Raw genomic sequence first — 13984 nt, 5'->3', positions numbered from 1 at the left:
TGTGAGCTCACACACTGCCCCCTGCACACTGTGTGAGCTCACACACTGCCCCTCTGCACACTGTGTGAGCTCACACACTGCCTTCTCACACTCCATGTGAGCTCACACACTGCCCCCTGCACACTGTGAGCTCACACACTGCCTGCCCTCTGTATACTCTGTGTGAGCTCACACACTGCCCCCTGCACACTGTGTGAGCTCACACACTGCCTTCTCACACTCCATGTGAGCTCACACACTGCCCCCTGCACACTGTGAGCTCACACACTGCCCTCTGTATACTCTGTGTGAGCTCACACACTGCCCCCTGCACACTGTGTGAGCTCACACACTGCCTTCTCACACTCCATGTGAGCTCACACACTGCCCTCTGCACACTGTGTGAACTCACACACTGCCCTCTGCACACTGTGTGAGCTCACACTCTGCCCTCTGTACACTCGGTGTGAGCTCACACACTGCCCCCCTGGAGGCAGCTTCCATCACCCCAGGAGGGCAGCTTGATGACCCTTCTCCCCATCTCCAGAGCACCACCTTGGTGTATGGGGGAGCCCAAGGTAGGTGGAGGAGAGCAGGTCCCACACTCAGGCTGCTGGGTGACCTGGATACGGTGCCAGCAAGGCTGGCTCTGCAGCGCCTGTTGGGGCCATGCGGTGCCCAGCCCCACTCTGCTCGCTGGCAGCGCTGTGTGGGAAGCCGGCCTGGGAATCCACCAGAGAGGCTGAAGCCTCTCTGTACCCTAGGCACAGACAGGATGGCACTACTGCCCTCCCCCAGGCAGCAGCACCCCAGCACCTCCCTGCAGGAAAATATAATCATGGAATAACAAACTAAGTTTGAGTGGGAAGGGACCTTGAAATGTCAACCAGTCCAAAAATCTTCAATGAGCCAGGACACTTTCCACTATCCCAACTCCAAACACTGTCCAACCTGCCCTTGGACACTTCCAGGGATCCAGGGGCAGCCACAGCTTCTCTGGGAAACCTGTTCAGGGTTTCACCACTGTTACTGTAAAAAAAATACTTCCTAACATCTAATCCAGATAATCTAATCACTTTTAATTTAAAGCCATCCCATGTTGTCCCATCACTACAAACCCTGATAAAATGTTTGTTCCACCTCTTTTGCAAGTCACCTTTAGGCACCGGAAGGGACTATAAGGTGTCTCCAGAGCCTTCTCTCCTCTCTGCTGAACAACACCAAATCTCTCAGCTTTTCCCCACTTGAGAGATGCTCCACCCTCTGACCATTCCTGATCCCAAAATCTTCATCCATGCAGAAGCCTGGATATAAAAGCAAGAGTGTAGCCTGGCTTTCTCCTCCAGTTAGCCCTACAGGCACATCTTGCCATTGGGAACTGCTCCACATTGGAAAAGCACCACACAGGCCAGGGTTGTTTCCTCATGGTACTACTTTGATTGCTGCTTTTTTGCTTTTTTTTTTTTTTTCCCTTCTTTTCTTTCCCTCCTGTTTCTTCTTCCTATTTTTTCCCCTTCTTGTTTTAATTATTATTATGGGAGATTTTCTTTTCTTATATTTTTCTTTTTTTCTTCTTTTCCCCTTCCCCTTTCCTTTTCTTTTCTTTTCTTTTCTTTTCTTTTCTTTTCTTTTCTTTTCTTTTCTTTTCTTTTCTTTTCTTTTCTTTTCTTTTCTTTTCTTTTCTTTTCTTTTCTTTTCTTTTCTTTTCTTTTCTTTTCTTTTCTTTTCTTTTCTTTTCTTTTCTTTTCTTTCTCTTCCTCTTCTCTGTTCCAGCTGCATTCAATCCATGCAAAGATCACTTGACCTGCCCACAACCGTTAATCATTTGCCATCTTGCTCTTTTGTGCAGGGTGGGCACATGAGCACAGCAGCACCACAGGGCTGGTGGAGGGGTAACACAGGGCTGAGCCCCTGGTGGGGTGGGAGGACCTATGGCTGGTAAATGCCAGCAGATGAGTAAAAACCCTCCCAAAAATGCTCCTGCAGATTGTATGACAACGGGCTGACTGGAACTGCCTCCTCCAAATGTTCCTGCTGGAAGCGGGACCAGCAGCAGCCAATGCCTTAGCAAAGCAGCCAAAACAGCACCAAGGGGACAGATCTACCCATCCTGCCCTGCCTGGGGCCAGGAAGCAGCATCCAGTGGGCAGCTCTGCCCATCAGCACGGTCTCAGCACGGTCTCAGCTTGCTGCTAAAAACCATCCAACCCCTGGTGGTAAAATATCAGAGAAAAAGAGGCACCTGGGCAAGGTGTGGCCTCAGCTCCAGGGAGAGGGAAAAAGAGTGAAATAAAATGAGCTCCTGAATGCCATGTGACACGAGGCTGAGGGTTCTCCCTGCCCAGCTTATCCTAGAGCAGGCAGGGGACTTCCAGGGATGGGCAGCCATCAGAGGAATTCTGACAGCAAGTGTTGAACAAGAAAGGAGCATAGCAATGTATCTAAGCCAGCCAGTATTTTCTAGAGTGTTTCTGGATACAGGCTCTGGGGTTCCTCGTGGAGAGGGCTGATGGCACCTAGGTGGCTGTGCAGGGCACATCCCAAGCCCCAAGGCAAAGCAGCTCCAGTGCAAACCCTGCAGGAGCTCAACCAACCATTTAGGTGCCTTTCTCCCTCTCTTCATCAAGTCCCTGGTCCTTGCTCAGCACCCACTAGCACACCCCTCCTCGTCAGGGGGCCCTGGGCTGGGATGATGCCACCATTCCAACTGCAAGAAACAAGACCTAGAGAGACAAAATGCCCAGAGTTCCCCAGGCTGCTCACAGCAGGCTGAGGACTTATCTCCCAGGCATGAGCATGGATTTCTTGGCTATCCCCCATATCCCTGGAGGCCTCGCACAGCCTGGGGGCATTAAAGAGGCTTCACTCCCCTGGGAAAATCAAGAGTCAGCATGGGACAGGATCTGGGAGCACGGAGCATAGCCATGGGAGCCAGCTCACACGTGAACTTCCCAGACACCTGAGCCACTGTGCAGCAGGATGGCCCTATGGGAGCTGACAGCTCTCCAGCCACTGGAATTGCAGCTGATTTCAACTGGGGCTAAGCAATACCTCATGGTGCCATGGAGTCAATGTAACCTCTGGCTGTCCTGAGCATCCTCATAGGGGCACATCCAAAAGACAACCTCACACCCTGGGAAATGTCCCCCATCCATGGACCATGGCATTCCTGGGGTGACCCCAAGGATGGGCATAACACTGCCCGCTCCCCTGGGCCCCTGACCCTGCCTGACTTCCACAGCTCCCAGCTCTTTCTCTTCTGGCACAAGGAGTCTTCAGAAAGGATCCTGGGCATCCAGTTTGGAGGGAAGCTAGAGCCAAGTGCCTGGGGCAGACCATGAGGATGCTGAAGTATTTCAGAGCATGGGGCCAGGCCAGCAGGACCTGGCAGGCAATGAGACGGGAGGACAATACAACAGCCCATTTGTACTCCTCGCTCCCGGGCCCCCTGCCCTGCCCCATGCCATAGTAAGGCTGGTATTCAGGAATTAATTGATGCAATTAAAGTGTGGCATGACTTTGCCACGGCATCCAAAGGCAGTGGCGGCAGGCCAGGGTCTGGGGGTGGAGAAGGAGCCCCTCGCGTGCTATTCTCCCCATAGAAAAAAGGCAGATCTTGGGTAGATCTGAGGCATGAAACTGATATGAAGAGATTGTCAGGGAGGCATAACCATGCTGGTCTTGCTGTCATCAGCAGCTGCAGGGTGATAATTCATCCTGGGAGGCTGATGCATCCCATCCCACCACAGCAGCACCACTGGCAGGAGGTTTCCAGACTCAACACCAAGAGGTGTCCAGGCATGTCCCAACCCAGCTGTGCTCCGTGGTTGCTCTTCTCTGGTTCTTCACTGCAGTTCTTGAGCATGGACAGAACTTGGTCATGGGGCTGAGGGCTGCACTGGCAGGCTAGGGACATCTTGCCTCACCATGGACCATGCATCAAAGGACAGGGATGTCTCCAGCCTCCCCCTTTCCCTGCCCCTGCTCTCAAAGAAGATAGAATTCAAGCAGTGACTGTAAAAATATCCCAGCACTGGGCAGAAAGGGTGAGGGAACAGAGCCTGGCCCTGATTTGTGACTGCTTGTGACTTGCCTGTGTGGGAGTAATTTTCCCACTGGGGTTCCTGTGTCAGAGGGCAGCTGAGCCTGGGGCTAGCCATGGCATGCCAGCTGGAGCCCTCCCAGTTCACTGCCAGCCTGGCAAGGCTGTAAGCAACCCCCTGTGCTTCCAACAGCCAGAAGAGAAGGAAGTGGTACAGCCCAGAGAAAACGGGATCCCACATGGGAGATGCCTTGTTAAAGAGATGCAAAAGAGGCCACAGACATCCAGCCCCTCGCCTCCCCAAGGGTGCTGGCTCTGCAGCCATTCCAGCAGCTTTCCCTAGGTACGGGAGCAGCAGCAGGCACTACGTCTACCCATCTAAGCACCGAGCACATCCACGTCTGGTGGAGGGAGCTGGGGGGCCAGTTGGGGTGCTCCTCCACAGGCAACCAGTCAGACCCTGCTGGCACCATGGTCTGGTTACTGCAGGGTGAAGGAGTCCATCTCTGTCCCTATAGCACAGTGACAGCATCAGGACAGATATCTTTTCCCTTCTAAGAGCTCCACAGCTCCTTGCTCTGCAGCATCTCCTCCATCCACCCTCCTCAGCATGGTCCAGGCAACAACCCGAGCAGGCCAGGAGGAGGTACAGACTAGTCTGCTGGGAGACAAACAGCTCAGTGCCAGCATCTCCCCAGAGTCTCCACCCCAGCAACTCCTGCAGTCTCAGACAATGGGTTGTGCTTTGCTTTTTCTGGGGAAAGGGAAAAATGAGCATGTGACAGCTTATTTCAGACAGCCACAGAGAGGTGATGGGTTAGGGTTAGGGCCAGAGTGACATTGCCAGCCAGCTGCTCCATCCTGTATGGGCTCTGGAATGTAGAGCAGGCAAGACATCCACACAGCTCCAGCCACTGGGCTTAGTGGGCTGGGGACAAGCCAGAAGACTGGCAGCTGTGGGGAATCTCCTAGCTCCAGAGCAAGAGGAGCCACTGGGTTCCCTGCCACTTCTCTACCAGTTTGAAGCAGGACAGAGAGCAAACATGAGCTCAACCTCCAGAGCAGCCACTGGAAACCCAAACAAGCCATCCAGCTGCACCAAAGAGAGCTAGGACTCCCCCCATCTTCCTTTCCAAACCCAGGGGCCACTTCTTTGCAAGACACTGCCAAAGCTGTGCACCAGCTCCTCTGCCTGCAGAAACCACAGCTCCCACGCCTCACACACTCCATCCTCTCTCAGTTGCTCACCAGACACTGCGGGGACCACAGACTTGGGCAAGCACACCCATAGCCCCGGGTAAACAAACAGCCCTTTCTCCAGGGCTGATGCCTCCAGCCACCACAGCCACCTTCGGCTGGGCCAGCTGTGCCACCACACATCTCAGAGCTTCAGCAAGGTCCAGCCCCTATGGTGGCTGTGGGCTCGGCTGCCAGCCACTGCCTCCCACCATAGCTGGCACAGAGCAGGGCTGAAACAACTCACAAACAAGGAATATGCACAGCTTGGCTTGGACTGCACATTGGAAACAGAGATAAGCTGCTCCAAAAGCTGAATCCCAGGGAGGCAGTGGAGCAGGAGGAAGAGGACAGTGGAGCTGCCATGTGCTGCTGGGGAGGAGACAGCCCTGGCAGATGCCTGATCCCACCTCTGGGTGCTAGGGAGGGGAAACACTCTGAGGTGTGAGCAGAAGTGCCCAACTCCAGCCACAGGATGCAGGGAGGTCTGCTGGGTTGGAGAGCGCTGTGCCATCCCCTCGTGTCACAGCCAGCCCTGCCGGAGGCCACGTGGCCAAGCATATACAGTGATGGTGGCATACAGTGGGCAGTAAATCATTAAACATCTCTGACTGCTCAGTTAGACCCTGCACTGGAACATCTGGGTACCTCAACCTGCCTGTGACTGCATAAGGGCTGGAGTGTCAGGGTCTGAGTCTCACCACCCTCTCCCCTGCGCAAATCCTTGTGCTTTGCCCCAGGGAGCAGCTGCCTTGCCTCTTTGGCTCATTATAATTTTCTAAGCAACTGGTCTTGCAAGTGCAGCCTGGAGCAGAGCATCTGCTGTGTTACGTCTAGAGCCCTGATTCTTTGGAAACTGCTGAAGCAGCAAAGTCCCCCTAGAATGCGCTCAACCTTCCCAGAGAAGCTGAGTGAGTGGTTTGAGCAAAAGACTTCTGCTTTATTCCCAGCTAACCCACTGACTCATTGGGTGGCTTTGAATCACTTCCCTTCTCCTGTGCTTCCATGTGGGAACTGCCAGCCAGGGCAGCTGCTGCTCCCCAGGTACCGGGTGGATGTACCTGGGTGGCTGCAGGACAGGCAGCAAGGGCACAACATGTTGGAAAGGGGCAGCTCTCAGCTCCCTCAGGACCACGAGGACCAGGACATCTCTGCTAAGAGGCCCAAGGTAAAGCAGCCTGACCCCCCAGCAGTACCCAGCCTGCCACTGCAGGCACAGAATGGACAACACCACGTGCCACTAAAGGGGTTTTCTCCCTCTCTCCCTTGTGTCCCGTTCTGCCATTCCTACATCCTTGGAGCCCATCTTGCCCTTGGACAACCTCATGCTCCATCAGGCCAGGTCAGATGGGGGTCCTGCACCCTCCTTCCTAGTGCAAATTGAAAAGACCCAGACCAGACACACAGCAGTATCCCCAGGATATCAGATCCTTTGGGAAAAAAAAGAGTCTTGATGCTAGAAACAAAACTATAAATGTTCTGGACTATCATGGTGACTCAATGCTGTTAATGCTGCACACGCTCTGCATCTTGTGGGCTTGCACTAGCACAGATGCCCAGCACCTGATGAGCTGCACCTACAGGCCTGCAGGTTATTGTTCCCAAGGCACTGGGCTGGGCAATTGCATCCATCAGGGGTTTGTGGTAGGGATCACCAGGTTTCTGGAAGAACTTCCAGAAGAGTGGCCTCTGGGATGTTATGAAGGGATGAAGTGAAGGTAAGAAATGCAGGAACTGGTCAGGAATGTGGACAGGTGTCTCAGGCCAGGGCATGTTGGGAGGTACAATGGGCAGCATTGCAGTTGTTGGAAGAACAAGGGTCAGCCCATGAAGACAAATTCTGCATTTTCTTGAGAAAATTATGACAGGAAGAGGCAACTCAGGTGTGGAGATCAACAGGAGTGTGAACATGGAGAGCAAGCTTGGATCACCCTGGCCAGCACCTCCACCACGTACAGACTTCCCATGAGGGCACTGTTCCCCTCTGCAGGGCATGGAGGTGCCTCAGGTGCACAGCCAGGTGCCAGACTCCCCACAGTGCACAATGAACAGCCACAGAGACAGAGAGAGGAAGAATACATGCACCAGAACACAGGTATCTTCCACAGATAATGCAGCTACTGGGGTCTAAGGCGGGAAACAGGATGGGAGAGACCCGCCAAAGGTAACACTCAGTGGTCTCAGCTCTGTCCAGCTCTGTCCCCAGGGCTGCAGAGGTCTGGGATCACCTCTCCTCTGCCCCAGACTCTGCTGTGGCCCTGGGCATATCAGCCCCAGTGTTAGTGAGGGCATTCTGCAGGTCTTGGCTGCCAAGCTGTCTGCCAGCAAGTCTGCAGGCAGCTCCTGCTGCAGCCGTGTCACAGCAGAGCCCAGTGAAGGCACAGGGGCTCCTCCTGGGGCTCCAGAAGAGCCATCTCCAACCAACCTACTCACAAACTGAACAGTCTGTTCCCTTCCATTCCCAGCTGGCTCCAGGCAAGACGGGACTGAGTGTGCACAGGGCAGGCAGCTCTGCCCACCTGCTTGACTGGGCAGTATGCAGGGTCAGAATACTCTCCATTGCTGCTCCTGATCCAGCACCCAGCTCCCACACCAGAAAAGGAAAGAAACTCCAAGGCTCTAGCTTGTCACCTGTTTAATAGGCACAGCAAAAGGAAGTCTTTAAATCCACTTCACTTACCTAAATGGATTTGCATTTGGCATCCTTTCCAACAAGGGCAATGAAAACAGATTTTTAATGTGATATGCTATAATTTTACTAATAAAAACAGACCACAGTTGCCAAATGCATCTGAGCATCTTAAAAGTGCTCTGTGAATTAAAGTGACATTACCAAATTTGAAGGGCAAATTCTTCGTTTAGAAGCTAGCCTGCATCAATTAGACACAGGACAGCAGCAGAGATGAAGGACACAGGCCAAGTACCCCAGTGTGCTCCTGCACACAGCTCTATGTGCACACAGCTGCTCGCACACGTCTGGCCTCTGCACTGCTTCTCCAGCAGCAGCATCATCCCTGGCTGCCAAGTGGATGTGCTGAGCCCGCTCCCTCAGCACACCTGCCTGGGAGAGCCAGGCTCCCAGCAGAACCGGGCGCAGAGCTGCAGGAAGCCACAACAGCACGGGAGGCTGCAGCTGGCCGTGGGGAAGCAGCCAGCACCTCACTGTGCTCTCCTAAAGCTGCGCAGCCTCCTGGGGCAATCCCACCTGCGGAGAAACCTGGTGGGTGAGATCACCTCAGGGATCAGTCGGATGGTGAGGTGAGTTCACCGCACAGAGCTGGGAGCCCTCGGGTTGAATCACAGTGACTTGCACTCAGGTGGGAGCCAGCAGCTCTCCAGCTCCGAGCATCTCCTCCAATGTGACTGCCTGCAGCAAGACACCCGCAAAGGAAAGCAGCCCTCAGACTGCTGTGCCACCACCAGCTGCTCCAGAGCTGGGTCCACAGGGGTATGGATCAGGGTATCCCTGCTTTTGGGAAAGAATGAGGACCCAGCAGCTGGGACAGTTACAAAGCCTGTCCCTGCACATTTCCATCTCTGAGTCACTGGCTGATGCTGGCTAACAATACAGGCAGTTATCAAAAAAGCAGTTGTCAAAAGGGATAAGTCTGATTGTTCATGTCACTGTTCTGCCTCAACCTGTCTGCATACCTTCATTCCATGTCAACAACAGTCCCCAAGGCTTGGAAAGGCTCCCACTTCCCAAAAGTCAGCAGTTTGGAGGGATGCTTTGAGGAGGCCCAGCCTCCACTCAGCATGCAGGAATATGCAAGAGACGAGCCATCACTCCTGCTGGCCTTGTCCCCTGGGGAGTGGGGACCTCTGTGCTGGCTAGAGATGCTAAACTCTCTGCGTTCCAGGGCTCCATGTCTCAGCTCCTCACAAAGATGTCTAAAATTGGGAGAGGTGAATGACCCCCTTCTTCACCTTTAGGGCAAAGCTAGTCAGGAATTTTCTGTCATTGTAATTTTCCTAAAGGAAAATCCACTTGTGCCCAGCTACACTTCTCAGCTCTGTGACCTTTAAGACTGTCTGCTAGGAAAGCAGGAAACAAACAGATTTGTTTGGATCAGTTGGATCCAACTCGCAATATTTTTGGTTGTGGTCTTGATCCAAAGCGTTTCATCTCAGATCAGTTCTACAATCATCTGTAATTACCTGGCAGGCTCCACTGCTGGCACTGTGGCTGAGATGCTGCTCCCTCCTGAAGCCCTGCTCCTATGCCAGGGTGTCCTGTGTCCTGTTCCTCTGTGGCTGTCCTGACCAGCCCTGGCCAGGTGTGCCATGAGGGTCTCAGAGAGCTCAAGAGGAGCATTTTTCAGGAGGTGCAGGTCCCCCGCTGCAAGTGCAGGTCTGTGACAGCCCCCTCACAATGTCCCTATGCAGTTCAGTGCCTGCATCTGTGCACTGAGGACTTGGCCTATGGAGAATCAGGCCTCAGAGCTCAGCAGAAGGCTCCTCTGAAGCAGCTCCTCACTGTCATCTCTGTAACTTTTTTTGCTTCTCTCTGCTCTGGGACAATCCCGTTTCTTCCTAGTATTTGCCCTATCCCTAGATCTTTATCTTTTGACACTGTACCTCTGCCCTGCTCATAATGCTGTATGTAAGCACAGGGGAACCTGAGCCCTGTGTGACCAGACAAAAAACCTTGCTGTCTCTTGCTGCCTGGCTGTCTCATTGGTGTAAGGCAGTCAATGTTTCACAACACAGAGCCATAGCAGGGGAAGAAAAGTGAGGGCACTGTGTCAAGATTGACAGCGAGCAGGGGCTGTAGACAACCCCGGCTATGTGTTTGTCCCGTGCCAGCTCTCCTGGGCAGGCCCGGCTCCAGGCAGATGTACACATGGATGTTGTGTTCCATCAACACATCCTCCAGAGGTGTTGATGGAACCATGGCCTGGGTGGAGCCTGCTCACACTCAGCTGTATCTGAGACAGAGCAGATCTGCTGCGACCAAGGGAAACCTCTGTCTGCAGGTAGAGACTCCAGGCAGGGTCAGGTCATGATGTAGCATGAACGCCAGATGCCACATGGCACAATTGTTTTGTCCTTCTATTTCATTCCTGGGTGTCCTCAGCCACAAGCAGAAAAGGTTTGCAAAGCATAAGGATCTTGTCCTTACCCTTGTTGGGATGCACCTTCAGGTGTGCATACTCAGAGAGCTAGCCTGGAGCAGGCTCAGCCCCAAGGGTGCCTCTGTTGGACAGGCACACACTGCTCTGCCCTGAAATCACAAAGGAGGCCTCCAGCATCACTCACCTCACTGCCACTTGCTGCAGAAGTTTGTCCATGCACCAAAACATCCCAGGCAGTCTCTGTGGCATTATCTGGAGGGTGGGAAGGGGCAGTCCAATGAACCTCTATGCCACTATTACAGTCTTCCCCTACCTATTTCAGAGCATCTGCAGGGGATATAAGAGCCAGCTCATGCACATCCTCAGGAAAGGGAAGCAGAAGGCATGCTGAAGGTGAGGTCAGGTTAAAACAGTGGCCTTGGGTGGAGGCAAGGTGTGCAAGGATCCTGATGAATACCATGAAACTCTGTGGTCCAGCACAGTATAGAATCCACAGCCAGGACAGTGCTTTCAGAGGGGGGACCTGCAACTTACCTCAGCACCTGTTTCCCACTGTCCTGGAAAATGGTTTCGTACACGGATAGTTTTTGCCATGGCAGACTGGTGTACATAGAACCTCCAAGAAAGATTTTCAGGTTGGTTCTGCAGAAAAAACCTTATAATGTCTGGGTGTTTCAGCCTGCCCAACTGAAATAACAGACACACACTATCATCTCAAGTAGCCAAGGCTCCTAGGAGCAGCATTAGGAAAGCAAACATTTGGTTGCTTGAGATTGCGCTCCATGGACCCTAGGCACAACTTTGCTGTCTTGTTTCTAAAGTGCTCCTGGTCTCCAGGCCAGGTACCACACAGGGCTACAGGACACACATCTACACACTCCAGCAATTCATCATTTGAGTACCCAGCTCCCTGAGCTCATTTCCTGGTTAAAGACCCACTGCACTTCTCTTTGAGTGTGAATACAAGACTACCTGCCCCAGCAGGGGAGCATCACCCCACACCTACAGACCCCAGGTGCCATGCCACCCCCATACTGGAACATCCTCCCTTGCAGGGGGGAATTCTTACTGCACAGAATGTTTGAGGGTGGCAGGGACCTCCAGAGGTCACCATGTACAATGCACTCAGGGAGGAGGGGGAGCCACATGGAAAACACATGGCTCCAGGGCCAGACTATTCTGAAGCATCCAGGGACAACCACCACAAGACAGAGCTGACATGCTCATGTGTTTTTTCTGCTTGGCACATTGCTGCCAGCTGCCAACCATGACTGCATGGGTGCTGCAATCAGTGGGAAATGCATGGAATACTGCAGCCATTAACTGGCTTCACAAACAGCTGCATGACTGCAATGCACAGAGCTAACGTGCAGAGACTCACAGGAACTCACAGACTCAGGAACTGCACAAGGAGCCAGACAGCTCACAGACATGCACTGGCATGGCAGTAACCATCTCCTTCTACCAATGGCAGCATATCTGCTCTCATGGCATCACAGCACCAGGGAGACAGCAGTGGGGAGATGAAGGATGGGGCAGAAGGGCAATGGATGGTTACAGAGGGGTGGAAAAAATCAGAACCATAGAATCTCATGAATTGAAAAGGGAGCCACAAGGGTCATCAAGTCCAACTCTTGGCCCTGCACAGGACAACCTCAAGAATCTCACTAGGTGCCATGAGAAGAACTGGGAAAGGGAGAGTGGCAGTGTGATTGGCCATGATAGAAAACAAGAACCCAGAAAGAGTATTTTTTGTAATGTAAACATAAGGTCTTTCAGCTCTTCATCTTTGCTGCCTCCGAGGGTATTACGTTAGGGGGTCAGCTGCAATGTGACATGAGCACTTCTGTAATGAAGATTGAGAAGTATGAGACAGTCCAAAGAAACAGCAACTGTACCCAAACTGCAGGACCCAGAAATATATTTCAGCACCAGTATTTTGTAGGAGTCAAATTACATCATAGCTCCACAGCAGAATAACAGTCATCCATCCCACTCAATGCCAAAGTCAGTCAGCCCAGGCAGCAGGAGCTGAGCTGTCAGGCACTGTCCTGGACTTACAGTGCTACACCACTGCCTTTAGCAGGACCTCAAGGTGCTGGGCAGATGTTTGCAGAGCATCAGACATGTGGAAATGATGTGCCTGGGAGCTCTGCCAGGCTCCTCCTTCAGGTTCAGAGGAGGTCACATCCTGCCCAGTTGTTCATGGTCTCTTTATTCTGGCTCCCTTTTAAAATGTTTGCAGTTCTTTGTCTAGAAACACCTTTGTTGCTCTCAGCAATTGTTCTTCCTAACTCAACAGTAACTTTGTATTGTTCTGTTTATCTTTCCAAGGATAGTTTGCCTGGTTCTCCTTATCTCTTCTGTTCTTCTTAAAGAGCCTTGAATCACATCAGAACAGCAACTCTACTCCCCATTTTTGTGGTTCAAAATATGTTGTCTGTGCTAAACCATCACTCACACCAGCTGCAGACTCTTTGACCTGCCCTCTCCCTTGGCTGAGTTTTGTGGGAAGGAAAGCTGGACATAAAGCCTAGAAAGAAACAGTGACATGCTCTAATCCTGCTGATCAGGCATAATTTGTTGACACATGGTGAAGAGCCAAAGCATGAAGCTTTGTCAGAGGAGTCTTAGATCAAATACTAAGAAAAAGTTCTTCACCCACAGGATTATTGGGCACTGGAACAGGTTCCCCAGGCAGTGGTCATGACCCCAGGCTTCTCAGAGTTCAAGAAATATTTGGACAGTGTTCCCAGGCACATGGTGAGATTCTTGAGGTTGTCCTGTGCAGGGCCAGGAATTGGACTCAATGATCTTCGTAGGACACTTCCAACTCAGGAGTTTCTAAGATTCTATGATTCTGCAGTGCTGCAGAGGGAGACAGACCCCCAACTTTTACTTGTGTACCACAAACAAAAGTCCCAAGTCGTGAGTAAAATCAGACCAAAAACTACTTGGGTCACCTCTCCCAGCATCTTCATCCTCCTGCTTGTTAAAGTCCAGTGGGAAGGACCTCTCTGGAGCAAGCCCACTCTACTAGGGCCAGCATGCTCACTTTGAAAGGCCCCAGCACCTGAGAACATGACTGGTCTTACTTCTGTGTTCCCGCTGTGTCAGCAGGTCTTGCTCTCTGTTGGCAGAAGCCCAAGATCAGGCATTTCTTCACCCAGTTTTCTCCTCTGGTTGCCTGTTCCTTGAAATCCTGGTGCACCAGGATCTGCCATTTTGCATATCAAGATTTGTCAGCTGGTTCCAAAGGCACAGAATGAGTTTGCCCCAACAAAAGATCCCATGCAGATACCAAGAAGTATGACCTCTGCAATGTTTTTGGTCATAAGCAATCCCATAGGGAATAGTGGAGCTGGCTCCTTCAGCCTGGTTTCCAATGGAAATAAAACCTAAGGAATCATGCTGTTTGTGTTTGTTCATCCATCCCCAACAGCTCGGAACCCATCAGCAAATTTCACCCAATCAGACTGAGCTATCAAGAAGCCAATGGTCTGACTCGACCTGTAACATGGGATTCCTCTCTTTACCAGTTGCATAGGAGGAGCCCATACAGAAAGCTGCTGTGAGAGCTCAACTTCTATCAGACACGAGAAAAGAGTACCCAGAGTTTCCCCAACCACCTACTCATGCAGAATCTTTAGGC

At 52.2% G+C, this 13984-nt stretch overlaps 2 long non-coding RNA genes across 2 annotated transcripts; both read left to right on the top strand.

The window, feature by feature from the left end:
• The first annotated feature begins 338 nt into the window (after nt 1-338).
• LOC128815469 (uncharacterized) lies at nt 339-2301 on the top strand. The gene is made up of 2 exons (XR_008439652.1): nt 339-557; nt 1966-2301. It is a non-coding gene; the product is annotated as an uncharacterized LOC128815469 (long non-coding RNA).
• A 4205-nt stretch (nt 2302-6506) lies between these two features.
• On the top strand, nt 6507-8018 carry LOC128815470 (uncharacterized). The gene is made up of 3 exons (XR_008439653.1): nt 6507-6599; nt 7248-7352; nt 7723-8018. It is a non-coding gene; the product is annotated as an uncharacterized LOC128815470 (long non-coding RNA).
• The last annotated feature ends 5966 nt before the right edge of the window (nt 8019-13984 follow it).

The sequence above is a fragment of the Vidua macroura genome, chromosome 16 (genome assembly GCF_024509145.1).
Source record: "Vidua macroura isolate BioBank_ID:100142 chromosome 16, ASM2450914v1, whole genome shotgun sequence".
NCBI lineage: Eukaryota > Metazoa > Chordata > Aves > Passeriformes > Viduidae > Vidua > Vidua macroura.
Note: the sequence above shows the minus strand (reverse complement) of the source record. Positions and strands in the feature narration are given on the sequence as shown.